General features: G+C 45.7%; 1 protein-coding gene across 6 annotated transcripts in view; it reads left to right on the forward strand.

The window, feature by feature from the left end:
- ZMIZ1 (zinc finger MIZ-type containing 1) overlaps positions 1-17,913 on the forward strand; it is a 469,088-nt gene that overhangs the window by 64,657 nt on the left and 386,518 nt on the right. The gene's annotated exons all lie outside the window — the stretch shown is intronic.

The raw sequence follows: 17,913 nt of genomic DNA on the forward strand, positions 1-17,913 counted from the left end.
ATGTGATTGGTTTTAGTCTAAGCTCTAGGAGGAGCTCCTTCTCACTCATGCCTGCAGCACTGTCATTATGAGCTTCGGTAGGGAGGGAACCATTGCACACCTGGCCGCTTCTTGTGTTACTTTATGCAGGGCCACTGGAAATATGAAGCAAAGGAGGACTAAATTATGCAGGAAGAAAAGGCAAAGAATGCTGCGTAATGCTGACATTTTGTGATTACTTCCTTATTTTGTAAATATTTACATTTGTTAACACTGTCTGGTCATAGGTTTCACTTCATTAGTAGCAGGTTAACACTCAAATATAGCAATAAGCAAACGAAAGGTGATCAGTCAACATTTGGACTTCCCACTGTGCGGCAACACATTTTGCTGCATTTTTAGTAACATCTGATCCATTTAAGGTAGAAACATTTTTTTTGTTCTTAAAATCTGCACATTATGAAGTAGATGATGGATAATGTGGCAAGTCCATATTATGTGTAAAATACTGCCGGTGCAAACCCGCATAATTCCATTGGTCCTGACTTAATGCTGATGCAACACAAAAGGATGGTGGACGGAGTGCTGAAACTTTTCAAACACTCGCCCCCACTCACAAATCTGGGTTTAATCCTTCCTTCTTTTGCTCACCAAGCCACCCCAGTTTGGACCCACCCATGTGCAAAACAGTCTTGACCTAGTTCCCCATGGGAACAATCCAGCCCGAACTGCCACTCCATCCATCATCCTTTTGTGTTGCTAAAGTCACCCTAAGTGCCCAGGGTATGCCCAGACATGGGTCCCTTGCTCACTGTGCCACTGGATTCAAACTAGCCTGGCTGATGAGGGGTGATACCCTGAAACAGGTCCCAGGATACTTGTTTCCAGTCCAGGGAGGACCTGGCCTAGCAGTTCAGGCTGGACTGTTCACATGGGGAAAGAGGGTCAAGACTGATTTGCATATGGCTGGGTCCAAACTGGGCTGCCATGGTGACGAAAAGAACTATGGATTTAACTTAGACTTGTCACGGGTTGTGGGGGGAGGGGGAAGTGTTGGAAAAGTTTCAGCACTCTGTCTTCCACGATCTTGTTGTGTGTTTATGCTGGTGCAGCCATTTGACTCCAATCCGCATTTCTGTTACTAGTCGCTGTAAGGTGTATTTGATCTGATTAGTTTACTGAAGTGAAACACGACCTCATACTACCAGCATTCATTAGGCATTTAACTGTACAAAACAGAAATAATTCTTAGTTGACCAAGTGACAAAGCGGGTTACAAACACCGTCTGCGGTCTCGCCTGATTGTCTTATGTGACGCTAAGGGGAAGCAGTAGCGCTCTCTCGCTCCTGCCTTGTTAGCCCTCCTATACAGCCCGACACCGCACTAACTGTGCAGCAGTAATAGTGCAATGCAGCTTCCCCGCACCATTGTGCCCGAAGGAATCGTGTCACTTTAAGGATTGCAGCCAAACTCCCCCCCCCCCCCCCCCCCCCCCTGCCGAAATTGGATCATCACGGTGAAGGCTGCAGGCTCCATCTCACCGCTGTGCCTGTATGCACAGTGTGCTTCCCGTGCAGTCCTGCTCCCTCGGCACAACGGTGACTCCCCTTCAGCTCATGTTGACAGCTCTCCTGCCTCTGATATGCTGCGGTCTCCGGCGGAGACCTGCATGGAGGATCTCGTCTTATCGGCGGTACCTTTTGCACAACCACCTGGGCAAACTGCATTCCACAAGTGCACGTGCGCGGCGCGTTCACCTTCACTACGGTTCCATGTGCGCAGTCGGGCGCCACCCTCGCAGGGCCCACACACGTGACAGCCTGGTGTGTAAGGCAGGCCTGTGTCACGGAGCGCGCATACCTGGAGTGTCATGGCGGCTTGGGATTCGATGTTCCTATTGCTGGTCTCCGTGGCACGCCTTTTATTGTTATCGGAAGAGGGGAGGGTATTGATTGCCACACTCTCGTTCACGGTTTCCTACTCTTTTTTCGAAGTTTGGTACAGCTCTGCCTCGCTGATTCACTTTATTCCAATTAAAAACAAAAAAAGTTTTTAGGATTGTACCTGGAAAAAGAGGTAGTGGCTTCGACCAGTGGCGGCTGGTAATTTTAGGAGGGAAGGGGGCGGACGGGAATCACACGCGCACTCACTCATTCATTCACGCACGCACATCCATTCACAACACTCATCAACATTCAAACATACACGCTCTCACCAAACATGCATTTAAAAAAACACACACACACACTTGGTAGCTCGGAGGTCCCAGGGGGTTGGGACTGCTGCCTTCCCTCTCTGGCTGACCTTAGGTCAACCAATGAGGGAAGGCAGCAGTCCCAACTTCGTCACAGAATGTGATGGGGTCAATAAGACTTCTGACTTCACACCACTCTGTGACGAGGTGTCACTGATTGACACTCGTCCTGGGCGCTTCAGGGCTTAAACCTGAAGCGCCCAGATTGGAGGCAATGGGTGACGCTTCCCCTTGTCACCGAGGGGGAGGGCCTCGAGGCACCTTTGCTGAGCCGAGGAGGTCACACCCACAGGAGCTGTGACCTCTTCAGCCCAGCAAAGTTCAGCTCAGGCAGCCATGAGTCTGTGCAAATTGCATCATGCATGTCTCGCTCCTGGCTGCCTGAACTGACCATGAAGAGTGTCTGTCAGGCTGACCTTTGCTCAGTCTGACAGCCACTCTTCATGAGGAGCACCCCCCCTCCCTCCCCCCACACACACACCTTAAAGGATGGACCGCGGCTGGCTTCGACACCAAATGTTTTCATTTTTTTAAGGGAGATGTTAATTTCAGTGACGTTTTCGCTGGAAGTACATGCACCTATTCAGGGGCTGGTCTGCTGGAACTACGGTTACTATGCTAGCCTCTGGTCTGCCCCCTCAAGCCACAACGTGACCGGTGTTAACCTTATGCCCCTGGCAGGGCCTAATGCTGACCCTAATGCCCGTTCGGTAATACCATTCCCACAGTTCTGCAAGAGTGCAGGACCCCAGTGAGGGCTCTCCAGGAGATGTTAGAGGATATTCTACTGGCATAAAAAGGGCACAGGGTTTGTGTCTATAAGGATGGGTCTCTTTGAGGCTCTCTTATGGGGTACACAACCAGAACATCTGGGTTAAGTGTTGTGCTACCAAAATATCATATCCTGGATATTGACTTCCAAAATATGATGGAGGCAAGTATATATAAATAAGTGTAGATTTACAATACTAAAATCCACATATGTGTATCTGGAAGAGATATATATATATATATATATATATGTGTGTGTGTGTGTGTATATATGTATGTGTATGTGTGTATATATAAATATAATCATACAGAGTGTAATAGGCTGTTAATTACCATTGTTCTGTCTGGGGAGGTGGGTTGCAAGACTCACAAGAGGTAATGACTCCAGTGGGTCATGATGCTATTTCTTCTCTGCATATGTTTTTTTTTTTCTGTGCCATTATTTATTTATTAGATTATGATTTTTCATGCACAAAACCATAGAAATTCAACAGGTATAGTTATACTTATCTTTAAGAAACTATATAACTTGCCCTAAGGTGACACTAACCCACGGCCTCACCATGCACTGCTAGTTACCCCACATATCATCACATCAGTCATGACATCTTCTATTACATCATTGATAATATCACTGCAACATTTGCAATATACTTAAAACTGTGCATGGCAGAGGGACACGTTCTAGTTACCTTAGGGCACGCGTTATAGTGAACATAACTATAACTGTCAAATTTCTTTTTTTTTTTTTTTTGCGTGTAAAATCTGAACCTAACAATAACGCCCCTGTAACCTTAGTTTTTTAAGTGAATTTCTAAGTTTTTTTTTTTTTATTCTGGTTGTTAACTGTAACCTTTGAATTTTTTCAGTGAAAATATATATATTTTAACACCAAGAAATAGAAGATACATTTCACAGAATAAAACACAATCAACTGAAGAGGCCTTTCAACCATCAAGAGGCCTATTTCCATGTGTAAAGCAATTGTAATATTCAATATCTGAGTTAGTAATCATTGTTTGTCTGTCAGTTTTGAAGTACTGTAGCAATAAACTTCAATTTGACCTTTACAGTGTTGCTCTAAATAACGTGGTTTTGGCTCACATTTATTTTTGCTGCCATGGAGAATATGTATATATATATTTTTTTTTTGTTTGTTTCCTTCGGGGTACGTAGATGTAGAGCACAATATTTTTGTGCTTGAGTTTTTATTTTATTTGATATTCTTACATATTATTGTCTCTGGATGGCATTTAATGATATCTGAATATGGACCTTTTGCAGTAAACCAAGGTCCACCTCAAGCATGAATGTGTTAATGTTTTTTCAGGCTTTGACTATATAACTGTCCGAAAATTGGATTCTGTGTTCCACTGCAGCCAAGGGGAGCCCGGCATGGAGATGCAGTCTGCAATGTGGTCTCGGAAGTCGCATTTCCCCTTCAGTTACAGCCGCACAGCAGAGATAAGCAGCCACGGGCGTGGGTGGCAGCGTGACAAAGGAATAGCCTGGTCGGGGTTCCTGTCCTTGAGCGTGAACTTAAAAATCATGTTATTTTGCGTATCCCAGCTCCAGAGTCTTAAAACAGCCTTCGGAGACTCATTGGGCACGGTTTCTGCCCCTAAGTGTTGAACACTTGGCTGTGGGACTAGACCAAATGAGTGCAACAGGATTCAGTAACTACATTGTTTATCATGAATAGTTTAGAAACAGTACACAAACATCTGTCTGTAGGCCAGGGGATAACTTTCGGTCTACTCTCCAGGTGGTATGCCTTCCACCCGCCCTGTGCCCCACCACAGTGGAGGATACGTGTGAGTTTGAGTGGAAAATGATGTGTGAGAGAGCCATGCTGCACATGGCTGAGGGCGGGAGGCACTCTAGAAAAAAACCCTTCAGCCACTGTAACACATACTTAATTTCAGTATTTTTTCAGAATGGCAGGCACATTTTTATGGGGTGAGCTTCGGTTTTTTTGTAGTGTGTTCCCGCCAATTTCTTTGCCCCCTGGTGAACTTGCGAGGAGGCATGCACGTCGGTGTGGCTGGGTTGACCCTCGCAGAGCATGCCCAGTATAGCCTCTGTGCCGTTGTGTTGAATGTTGAGTTGCCCTACGAGCTGCCGCATCGCAGTAGGGTTGTGGGCCATAAGGTAACTTTATTTCTCTGGTTCAGAGTATAACTCTTCTCATCTCCTGGGTTAGGTGGATACCCAGTGGATTTTGATGCTCTGAACGTGGTACTCAGCAGGAGTGTTAGTATTGTGTAAATGTACTATTCAAGGCCTTGTACCCGACTTTCGGCCTCCACTTTTTATGTCTTTCCTCGGTTTGCGTGCACGCGCCTGCTCAGGTGAAAGAGAGGGAACTCGAGCAGGCCACCAGGCCTCCTGCCTTCTCCCCACAACACAGTTTTCAATAGGGAAGTACTGAGAGTGGAGGGTGAGCTCAGCAAGAGGAATGTATATTATGCAGGCTACGGATCAGACCCGGGGGGCACACAGGTTTCCCTCCCTCCGCTCCGGGGCCTGCGGTTCCATATTACTTCAAGTGAGTGAATGGTACGCTCCATGGGGTGGCTTCTGCTGACTGCTCGTGTTGATTGTAAGTGAGCTGCGATCCTTTGTCTGGAGTTGGATTTCTACTGGCAGGAGGATGATTAGCAATTAGGCTTTTGGGAGAACTGGTTTGACCAAGTCCGTCTTCCCTTGCCCTCGGCTGTATAAAGAGTAGAAGCGGGGGAAACCGGTATGTGCAATGCCACTTGGCAGCTGGGCTCCCCATCGCCTTAAATGGGCTATCGAGGGTTAGTTGGGAAACGTAGAACTAGCCAGCCCAAGTCGGGCTGTTTCTTAGGCCGATCCCTCTAGAGCAGAGGTCTTCAAATTGGGGGGCGGGCCCCCCTAGTGGGGCCTCGAGTGATTCCAGGGGGGGCCCCCAGACTCTGGCCAAAATAAATATTATACAGATAATAGGCTTTTTTTTAAGCAGAAGCATGTTATTGCAGTTTTAAAAAGGTAACTACTTAACTGCAATGTTTAAATAGGTTTAGACATATTTAAACATTTCCATGTTTATAAAATAATTGTGAAAAATCCTGAGGGGGGCCCAATGATTTTTATTTTTCAACTGGGGGGGCGTGGCATTAAAAAGTTTGGAGACCTCTGCTCTAGAGCCTTCCAATTCTTCAGCCCAGTTCGATTCTTGATGCATTTAGGATGCCTCCATATTCCCCGCTTTGCGGCCTGTGAGCTTCTTGGCTCCACTTTGGACCGTAACAGTGCCTCAGTGGGCCCTGCCTCAGCTATGACAACCTTGCATTGGGCTACCAAAGGCCTAACTATGCAGACTGCAGCTGCCGGCCAAGACCCGGCTGCCTTATCTGAACTGATCTGCCCATGAGCACAAGTAGCTCCTTCGGAGTACCTGGAGTTTTATTTTGTTTTCTAATGGATGAGCACGCTAATGGAACTGTGTCTTATCCCCCCCCTCCACCCTGACGTTCCGCTGTGGTCAGTGAGGTGGATGAAAGGACTATTTTTCCTGTCCTGGGATGTGGGCTATGTGGAGCCACGTGAGACCACTTCTGCCTGCTGATAGTGGGGGCTTCACGCATTCATAAGTTTACTCGACTTTTGCTGAACTCTGTGTCCCTCTAGCTAAGACCTTTTCATTTTACTAACATTATGGAAATACTATTTTTGCATACAGGGGCTTTCAGCTTGCCTTCTTCATCCATTGGTCTGCTATTGTGTCAATCACATTTTCTCCCACTCACAGCAGCATACAGCATAGGGCTGTTGTGCAGCCCACTTCAGCCATTAGCTACCTTAATTGTGATTGTCGGCATTCTGTTCTTTCATGAGAAGCGCATCCACACACAGTTTTCCTAAGTGCTAGGGACTACTATGATAATTTGTGCTTTTTGTGACCAAAACAATATTTTTGCTTTTGGACTTTTTTTGCGGATTGATGTGGGACTGGCAGCTTCCACAGCAATAACTTTTTGCAAAAATCTTGACAAAACAAAACAACCATCAATAAACCAAAAGACTGGTGGGCAACTCCAGACCTATCGGGTTTGCCAATTCTTTTTTTATGGTCTTTCAAACAGTTTGATCTCCCAGTTCGTCAATTTTTTATTTTATTTTTTTTATTTTTAATCTTGTGGCCCATCTGCCCAGAAAAAGATGGTGTTTGGATTAGCGGAGAGCCTCACAGGAAGATGTTTTGAGACCTCCTGCTGGTTAAGTGGCCGTTACCGCCCTCTTAGAGCACAAGCTGTGGTGAGATGCTTGACTTCATGTCAAGGTGTTGCACAGGCTTTCAAGAAGAGACTTCAATGTGATTTACTTTTAAAAAATACATGGGACGAAATTGGTTTTAACTATTGAACAATTTCATTAAAATAAAGAAAATTTGACATAATGCTTACCTGAGTGTCTTCGACCAGTCTTGCCACTGGTCTCTAGTCTTACCGAGAGTCCTGCAGCATGAGATGTCACGGGTAAATACATGGAGATGCTCTGACCGAGGTGGTGGGATATTTAGATGCAATTCTGAGGCCCATTCAGATGCTATTGGCTATCCAAGCTTAGTCAGACATCTGTGGGTTATTTCAGGACAGACCCCAACGGTTAAGCCAAGGTGGAAAGAAACCCAGGCCCCAGACCTAATGAGTTTGCAGTTTTCAGCATTTAAGGTGCAAGCCCACCAGTACTTTTCGAGAGGCCCACCGAAAGTTGTCTATTTTTGGAACTGGAGTTGGGAAGTAGGGCTTGGTCGGGCCCGACGTACTGAGGTTTAATTATTGATATTTCATGTGTTTAAACTTACCAGTTCAACACCGCCCCATGCCATTCCATACCAACGGGAGCAATGGTTTCCTATAGGTGTAATAGGGACCGTTTCTGTTTTTGAAGTAACGGATTCCCGGTTCTTTTATAGTATTGAAAGGCGTGTTTATCCATCTGCGCGATGCGTACTAAGGGTGACCAATAAGAATGCAGTTAAGCATCAGATGTTTGAAATAAAGCACCGTGCGCAGTTGACCTTTGCCCTCCAATGAAGCAGATACCTGCATTTGGTGAGCAGAATAAATAGTGTTCGCAGTCGTTTGCATAGGCGCGCCTCTTGTTGAGGGCGGGCGATAAACTATTTGAGTAAAACCTATTGGCTGCACTTTAACCCGGAGTCAGACCAGAATAGAGAAGTGATTTGTTCTTCCTTGTGGGAAGATTTTTGTGCGTGCTGTTGCTCTCGAGCGCCCGACGTGTGTTTTAGATTTGCTTGACTTGTGCTACGAATTTCCTCGGAGTGTGCTTAAAATTCACCCAACATATGCTCTGTATTTATGCAATGTGTGTTCCGAATTTAGACAGCGTGCGCTACTGATTTACTTAACGTCTTCCCGAAATTCGCTCTACTTGTATTCGTAGTGTGCCCAGCCTATGCTCTGAATGTCCTCAAGCTCTGCGTTTCTGTTCAACCTCTGAATTTTTTACCTTCGTCCCGACAGCCGTTCTTGATTTTTGCTGCCAGACATTATAATTCTATTTTTAAGTTGTTTCTCGCCCGTGGGGCATCGCTGCACCCAACAGGTGTCATTTGCAGCTCTTAGATTAAGAAGGTCGGTGGAAGCAGAGCTTTTGAGGGAGTCCCCGGCCATGGCAGACACCGTTAAATGCGACCTCCTTGTGAGTGTCTGGCCTCTGCCTGCCTTTCCCAAAATGCACCTCGTTGAGGCACTTCAAGTGGGCTCGAGGAGGCTCCTTAGAGAGGCGGAGCGGGTGCTCTCCAGGAGAGATGGCTCTTCTCTTTAATGCTCTACATTTCCATAAGTACCCTGGACCAAATAATGTTAATTAATTAGACTCCTTGTATTAAAGCAGATTTATTCAAGTATTGCTAGATTTAATGATCCTTTAGAGACTATAATGATTCTATGGTGTCCAAGAACACCTGGCTGTAGCGAACGTTTGTGGTATCCCAGAAGCTACTGTTCTCTAAGTCAGTGGTAATCATGTTATCGAGGCTAGACGCATACAAACTGGTTGAACCGACCCACTGGGATTGGGGCCTGTGACATAAATCCATGCAGTAGATGCGTTACCCCCCCCGGGACACCTGCCCGCTTCAAGCAGGCAGGCTTCGACATGCAGCTCGGCAATCGGATTCGTCTTTGGGTGCACGGATAATGATAAAAGCTATTTATTTACATGCAGCAGAGAAGCGCCGCCTGCAGAACTGATGGCTTAAATTACTCCTCGTCTCTCTGACGGCTCCATTAGATTTTGATGAGCATTCTAGTCAAAATCCTGCATTCGTGGGAATAATCTTCCCTTTTCGTAACACCAAAACTGGCAATTAGAGATTGGCTCCTGACAGTAACATCCAGCTCCTGGTAACAGAGCACATCCCAGAGGCACCGTGCGTCCCGCCCGCTGGGAGGCCACGTGCAGCTGACGTGTGGCGGGAGCCCTGGGATCCGGGATTGTACCTGCGCTCACAATGGGCGTCCATCCTCTCCTGATCTCAGAGCCGCGGACTGTCCGCGGCCACCAGCCGCCCGGCCATGTACATCGTCTGGCCAGAAACGGCAGTTTAAGGCCTGGTAATCCCCCTTGTCCACTGCCAGAGGGGTGGCGTTGATTCCCGCCTCACTCTTACAAGGCCTCCTTTAATGGTGTGTCGCTATCACTTTCCCATGGATCCACTTTCGCTGCCTCAAAGGTCTGGAAAGAGGGTTGGCCTCACTGAAATAAGAACAGGCCCTGGGCCCAGCCTTGTGCGACACATATGTTGTACCCAGTCTCAAGCCTCAAATTGAGATGTTCTTTCTAGACTATGAGTCTAGATACAGTGTCTTGTTTTCCAGGTATCTTTGTTACCAGGTCCTTTCTCCGTTCTGCCAAACCCGGGTTGAGCCCAAGCTCACATTCTCCAGGCTTGATAATGGCCTCCACCGCGTTTGCCGAAGACCGGCCACAAGACCCGGAATCCAGTGCTTAATTTGTAAATAAAAACGTGCTGGTGCCCAAAGCTTTACTCTGAAACACGCTGCTGCTGCAATTAAATGTGCGAGAGCGGAATACCGAGGCAGCGTCTTCCTGAAGCCCTCTCGGGCCTCTTTGATCCCTTTATAGCCACTCCTGTCCCTTCAGCTCTTTCTTGCAGCTTTCTGCGCTTTTCAGTCTTTCTCTTCCTCCGTTTTTCTCATAGGTGACTTTTGTTCGCAGTAGATGCCTGATGCAGAAAAATAAGTGCTGCTCCCCAAAAATACATTGCGGTGCTCACCACCAGAAACCACCGGCACAAATTAAGCACTCCCAGAATCACAGTCACTTGTTTTTGGTACCGTATCTGGTCGTCCCCCCCCCCCCCGCCCGTGCCCCCCACTAAATCCCGGTGTCCTTCTCAGCGTGAATGATTCAAACCCTGTTGCCAGCCCAGCTAGGATGGCCCCAGCGCCACTGCCTCAAGCCCTCGTCTGAGGCCATTTCTTACCATCTCAAGCAAGGAGGCGACCTGGCGCCAAGCCCAGCAGAGTCAAGATGCTGCGTACCCACCGTCCACGTATTATTGTTTAAAGATGGCACTGGGCTTCCTGACTGACAGCTATCTGTCCTCGGGCTTTAAATATGAGCACGTTCTGCGAATCACGGATGTGCACAGCTTGCAATGTGAGAAGCACAGCAAGGGCTTGGGTGTTCCTGCATCCGAGAACACGTCCTTTGAAGCAGAGCCTAGTACACGCTGTACAAATCCCCAAATGTGTTTTCTCTTTACAGGAAGAGCTGTTCCTAATGTGGAACACCCTGTGCTCACTGTCTTCTGTTGGCTCGTCTCAGGTCCTACCTGGTGGGACACACTGGGCTGCCGCTGTGATGTGGAGAGAGTGGGCATGCAAAAGTGGTGGCTGCTTTAGCAGACATCAGTTGTGGAGGACACTGGGACACAGTTAGTGACTGGCATCACCTAAGCTATGTCATTTATTGCATGCCAGAAAACCATGCAGTTACTTTTCGCTTCGGGTATACTTGCACGTGTGCAAGCGCCAGTGCATGGTATCTTAGAGAGAGCAGGGTAGTGAGATTCTGAATAGAGAAGCAGTGCCAACGGGTAAGGATGAAATGTAACCTTGGGTCCAGAGGGGGACTTCCCGATGGTCAGATCTGAAGCCATTTTGCCAAGGTGGTGCTTCTTAGGTGCAGTTTGGGAGACATTTTTGTATTGTTGCCCGGGCCTATCTTCTGTCCCGGTACGACCCCGAGCCTACAATTTCTTATGCCTAGATGTGTAGTATGTGTGTGAGTGCGTGATTGTTTTGTACACTCTTAAAAAGTCCCAGAAATGCCTGGGCTTGATCCGAATACAGTGTGGGGCAGCTGGTCTGTGTGCCTCCGCAGCCGAAGTGAAACCTCGGGCCCTGCTTTGTAGTGCCTGACACCACGGCGACCATACGACCAACAACACAAGAGCGGGAACTCCTGCTTTGCCCGCCCCCTTCCCCTCGCCCCCCGGCGGTTCTGTGACTGGTTTTCACACTCTCTCTGGGTGTTACCTGCTTCCCGATCCGCGCACCGAGGAAACTAAAAAAGTATGAGGTGTCACTGAGCAGCCGTCGAAAATATAACCGTCTGCCCCTAAAATAGGTAGTTTTGTCTGTCGTGCTCTGGCACGTCATCACGCGGCCGGGGCCCGAGGAGAGCTTCATGGGTTTGTAGTTCTGTATCAAACTTCAACCGTCACCCCTACAAATTAATTTATTCTAGACTTCCAAATAGCGTGAAATCGGGTCACGAAAAAGTCAGGAATACCTGCAACAAGGGAAGGCGCGCTGGGGAAAGGCCCCCACAGAGCAGTTTAAATTACTGCTAGAGCGAGCTCCTGCAGCCCCCTCCTCCAGCCGCGACTCCCCCAGCCCCCTCGACTCCCAACCGCCTCCACCCCCGATCCCGCTCCTCACCCCACCCCCGATCCCGCACCTCGCCCACCAGCGAGCCCCACCTCCCTGGCCCTCAAGTAGATTTTTTTTTACCTGTGAGCCTGTTGGGTATATGCAAGGGGCAGAATAGAACCGTTATCGGGTGCTTGGGGGCACAGTGGCATCAGGGGTCGAGAAGGATCCCTCCCCTGGGTGCTGAAGGCTTGCTCCTAGCAATTGGCTGGCCTAGTGTGGCCAGGACTGGACTTACAGCTCACTCGCTCTGTATGGCCTATTTGGTGTTTTCACCAGATATGTGGACTGGGGCCCGCACTTGGCACGTGAACAACACAGGGAGAAAAGGCATGCCCTCTTTGCGCTTATATTTCACGAGGTAACCCCTGATAGTGAGTTTTTTTTCACCAAGAGTCCAGTTCTATGACCTGAACTAAACTGGGAATACAGGACAGCGCGAGGTGAGTGATTTATTGAATGAAGCACTGTATGAAAGAGTGCCAAATGTCAGGCAGGGATGCCTCAACACAAAAAGTTTGGCCGACTTTTGCGAAAATAAAAGTTGGCTATATTGGGAACCTGATGGAAGTCACTGGACTGCCAAAAGCTGTAGTAATAATGGCAGAATTATCGTACCAATAATGGCAGAACGTCCGCTAACATTAAGAAATTCGTAAGGCAGAGTGCCCGTTTATATTCTGCTAGTAGGGCAGTGCTTAATTTGTGCTTGTTGTTTCCGGTGTTGAGCACCGGCACTTTTGTTTGCGGGCCGGGGCTTATTCTTCTGCCTCAAACGTTTGCTGCGAGCAAAAGACACTTAAGGGAAAGACGGGGGAAAGGAAAAACGAAAAAGCGCCCCAAAGGGAGAAAGTAGAACGCTGCAAGACTGAGCTGAAGGGGCAGGAGGTGGTTTTGATAGATTGAAGAGGCCCGAGATGGCTTCAAGTTACGCCGCCTCAGTATTCCGTGTACTCACATTTAATTGCAGCAGCCGCGTGTTTAAGAAGAGGGCTTTAGGCACCTGCACGTTTTTATTTACAAATTAAGCACTACAGTAAGGCAGCAAACTGGTTAGTGGTCTGAATCTGTAAGTTAACCGGACTTCCGACCAAGACCGCACAAGCTCAGTATTTTGATGACTTATTCCTAGGATGAAAATCTTTTATTCAACGAACTCATTAAGTTATTAAACCAGGTAAAGTGTTTTTTAAATGTATTTACTATTTTTTTTGCACTGAATCCATGTGCAAAAAGGGGTTCATGGAAAACCAGGTTAAGTTTGAAACATTTAGTCTCGTCCACTTCGTTCGTTCGTTACTTTATTTCGGCAAATATTGCCATAAAAGTCAAGACAAGAGATAAATACAACATACATATATACATTTCACAATTAAATATAAGATACAATACATACAGTTGGCAAGAAATATATGGATGTCTCCATGATTAAGCAGTACCGCATATAAAAATATAAATAACAATTTATAAATTAATTAAAAGCCAGAACTAAAGAATTAATTAACTTGGATTGAAGAAACAGTGCATCATATACCTATACAAGGAAGGGAAAAAGCAGGCCACCTAACAAAATATTACAGTTTGTGACCAAGTCGTTTTCTGATAAGGTACACATTAAATAAAAATCTACTCGTGCCAAACACCACTAATTGCGAAGTATTAGACTGAATTATGCGCTCTGCTTCTTTGTAGGATCTAACCCCCACATATTTACAAACGGGTTTGATTCAACAATCCCTTGGTTTCTTGTATACTGGGCAAAAGAAGAGTAGATGAGCAACATCTTCTTTAGCCCCTAAAGTACAGAGAGTGCACAATTCACAACCTTTTACCCCTCCCCAATTGCATGTGTATGCATTAGTCTGTAAGACCCCATACCTAAACTGTAAGTATAGTGTTTTTGCCAGTGGAGGACCGATCTCATCCAAAAATTGTTCGAAATTAGGTGTATCTTTTATGTTCAAAAAATTCAAAGTCAAAATACCAATCGATGAACTATGCAATAGCTCTCCGTTGACATAAGACCAAAAGGTGTCCTTTACATATTTCCTAGTACATGTTGTCATATTCTGGGGAACTTCCCATAGGTGTGATAAACCTAATCTCTCGTCCAACTTAGATACATATTTTAACCAAGGGGTATTCATATGACCATCTATCTGAGTTAATTCAGTCAATCCACTCTTGTAATCACTCAACTCCGGGGTTACCCATAACCTAACCCAATACAGCAGTGGTCTTATTAATGCTTGATAGTCTGCTCTTTTAAGGTTAATATCAAGGAAAACAGGGACTAGAGTTCTTGTCGGTATTTTAAGTAGCCTTCGTACAAAGTGGTTTTCCGTTTTTCCAAAATTATTGTTACAATAGTAGCCCCAGAGTTCAGCACCATAAAGGGCGGCCGATTGGGCCTTCGCTTTATATACTTCAAGTGCCGGTGAAATTGCTTTAGAATAACTAGCTCCGTGTACTTTTAAAATAGGCATTGAGTTTTGTTTAAGGGATAAGATGCTTTTATCCATCTGTCCTTTCCAGGACAGGTTACTATCCAGCATTAACCCCAAATAATTAAAACTCCCTACCTGTTCCAGTTTTTGATTCTCCAAGGACAGATTATTCCTGAGGGATTTCTTGGGGTTTATGGACATATACTTAGTTTTAGTAGGATTTATTTCTAGCCCCTTCCCCACACAATACTTCTGGAAAGAATCCACCAAATTTTGCAAACCTCTCGGAGTTTGAGAAATAAGGATGGTATCATCGGCAAATAATAATGCCGTAACCGGCTCACCACCTAGCTTCGGGGAGTCATGTACACAATTCCTTAAATAACTCGGAATATCATTAACATATAATGAGAAGAGTGTAGGTGCTAACACGCAACCTTGGCGCACACCACGGTCTACAGGTATGGCCCTTGAGGTTTCACCTTCTTTTCCCCATCTAACTTTTGCATAGTTCCCTGTGTGAAGCTTGATAAGTTCTTTAAGTAGTTCCCCAGGGACCGCCATGTTCCTTAATGTAATCCACAACAAATTGCGCGGAACAAGATCAAAGGCGGCCCTTAGATCCACAAATGCCACACCCTTCCTTATGTTTATATACTTCCAACAGATGCACATAAACCTAAACACCTGGTCAACCGTACTGATTTTTATTCTAAAACCAGCCTGATATTTGGTTAAAGGACCTAGGGCAAAACACAATTTGGTATGACTAATTAAATACCCTTATATAGAAATATAATCATAACATACCTGACGAGGGCTATCCAGAAAATATAATAGCATTAGACAAGAATGGCCTGTAGCTCGGTTGCTCAATTTAAATATGCCCACAAACATGCTCAAATTGCAGTATTCTATTTTATATCCGTGTTAATACGCTCAAAACAAAATAGCAAAGTGTTTAGGGTTCGCAAATTCGAATTGCTGTGGATGTGCATACGACGGAGTGCTGACTCCCCAAATACATTGACACCTTTAAATGAAGATCCTTACATTTAGAAGAAACATAGACCAGCACAAAGAAGGGGCAGCAGAAGCAATAATGTAAACTATTGTGGACTTTGTGCATTGCGGTTACTAATAAAATGACTACTGCTGAATTACTAACTGGAGTCATTGGAAAGGGAATTTTTCACAATTTGATTGCAGATAAAGGGTGATATATCAAAGTCAAAATTGTGGGGTGGCTCGGGAAACAATAAGGTGAACTGTGGATGGAGAAGCGGAAAACTGAAAAGCAAGATATGAAAAGCTGGTGGGTTGAGATGCGATGTTTGCTATATATAATAGTAACTGAGCAGCTGTTAACTAAGATTGATCATGTTATAAAAGGAAGTGCCTGGTGAAGATTCTGGAGCGAAGCAGATCTTGAACGGCTCTAAAGCAGACAGAAAGGCCCGGAGTGTGACCGACTGGGAAGGTGTAATGTAGGCTATCCTGTGAGTAAAGTCATGGCCTTGGATAGGGCAGGTTTGTGTTGCACCCACGCCTTCTCAAATAATTCCCCACTGACTTAAATGGTTGACATAATTATAAAAAGGAAAATTCCACATATCCAACAAGGAAAATACCTCTGCTAGAGCAACATCTGCAAACTTTTCAGGGGCCTGAAGTACCACATGTGATTTCAAGAATTCCATGCATTGTAAGTTTAATAAAATAGGTCCCAAGAGTAGGCTGCTGGGTCCATTCGGCGCACCCAGTATACTGGTTATCTTAACGTGTCTGCATGACAAACTGTTTCAATATGGCCTGGTTCGTTCAATATAGGAGAATGATGAGGGTGTTCAGGTAAAACCCTTAATATTGTCCAGAGGGCATTGGGTGGTAACACTCATTCCCTGACATTCTTGTGAAGTTGTAATTAATACATACCTTGCAGAACTGTGGAGCTATTCCCTAACCATGATGGTCCTATTCTGGAGTTATGGTTGAGGGTGTGCAGCCATATTGATGGTAATATTGAGACACAGTGATGGAATACACTCCACCAATGAGTATAGTTTGTGTTCTGCCATGATTCTGGTCAAATAATGGGATATTCTGGATGATTTTGGTGGCGCTCGTTGGTATGTAACGGCAGATATAACAATGATGCTGATGGTCTGGATAAACAACCAAATTAAAATGGGTAGTTTGGCAAAATGAAAAGTATTCTAGAGTTGTGCTACCAAGACAGACACAAGCCTATAAAGGCTCCATTATAGCTAAGACCTTGGCATGTTATGGTTGGAATGTTCTGGCTAAATGGTCTGAAGCTTCTAGGTAAATTTTTGAAATGTCCCGCAAAATTGTTGGCCATATCCTATTAAATAGATATGGATTTTTTCTTTATATCATAAATGATTAGAATATTCTGGTAAAATCATTTCAGGAACCATCTGCAGTGTTTAGGATAGTTGAAATGTGCAGACTTCATTGGAGGCAATGACTGGGCTTCCCTTCATTACCAAGCTCTAACAGTTCCTGCTAGAAATAGGTTCAGTGGGAAGTACATGGGGATGGAGGCTTTGGGTGGCACACAAACTCATCACTGGAATCTCTAGCATAACCTGTGCAGGCCACCCCATCAGCACACTGTAGACACTTTGATAACTATTTAGATTTAAATCTACTGTGAGACTCCTCGCTTAACCGGCGGCAGGAAGGTGGTCGGATGTGCGGGATCCACACACAGGTGGAAATGCAAAGAGGAGGGAGAGAGTCTTGTTCCAAGAAGCAGGACAGATGCACAACCTGGAGGTTATTTTTGGAAGAATTGTGTCGCGTCTGCGGATCAGCAGGCCCTAATGAGGGCACATTTCCTTTAGGCCAGGAAGGCATGGAGTCCAGTTTTCTCCAACGTACCTTGGATCTCTCTGACAGATAAAGCTGCTATTGGGCCACGTCTTTAGCTTACTGCTTGGGTGTACTAAATATGTAAATAAGCATTTCATGTGTTCTTGATTTACAGTATTGTGATAGGTACACTGGACAGTCAGAATTGTCCTAGTTGTACTAACAAAGGTATAATGAGTTATTTGGCAGTGTTCTGGGTGTTAATCACTCCTGTCTTTGTGTTCTCAGTGCAGAGGTTCTGCATGTCATTCTACCATGGATCCTCTGCAGCAAAGACACCCATTACAGTTTGGCTCGAGTGTCTTTGAATCTAGTAGAGGCCTGGAAGCACAGGTCAGTGATATTTTTACAGTGCACTGGAGGGGACTTCCAAACTTGAAATAAAAATAAGTGTGTGTCTGCCACTTACCCTCTCACATCTTACCCTTGAATGACCACATTCTGTGCTCAGCCTTACAGCAACAAGCCAAACAAAATGCATATAGAGTTGTTCACTGGCAGGTGATGCTGTCTGCCTGATGGTTCTTGAACCGCCTGAGAAGGTTGCGAATGGCCAGGTTCCATATGTGTGTCAATCAGTCAAAACTGTTATTCCGGGTACAGTCA

This window comes from Pleurodeles waltl, chromosome 6 (assembly GCF_031143425.1).
Source record: "Pleurodeles waltl isolate 20211129_DDA chromosome 6, aPleWal1.hap1.20221129, whole genome shotgun sequence".
In the NCBI taxonomy this organism is placed as follows: Eukaryota; Metazoa; Chordata; class Amphibia; order Caudata; family Salamandridae; genus Pleurodeles; species Pleurodeles waltl.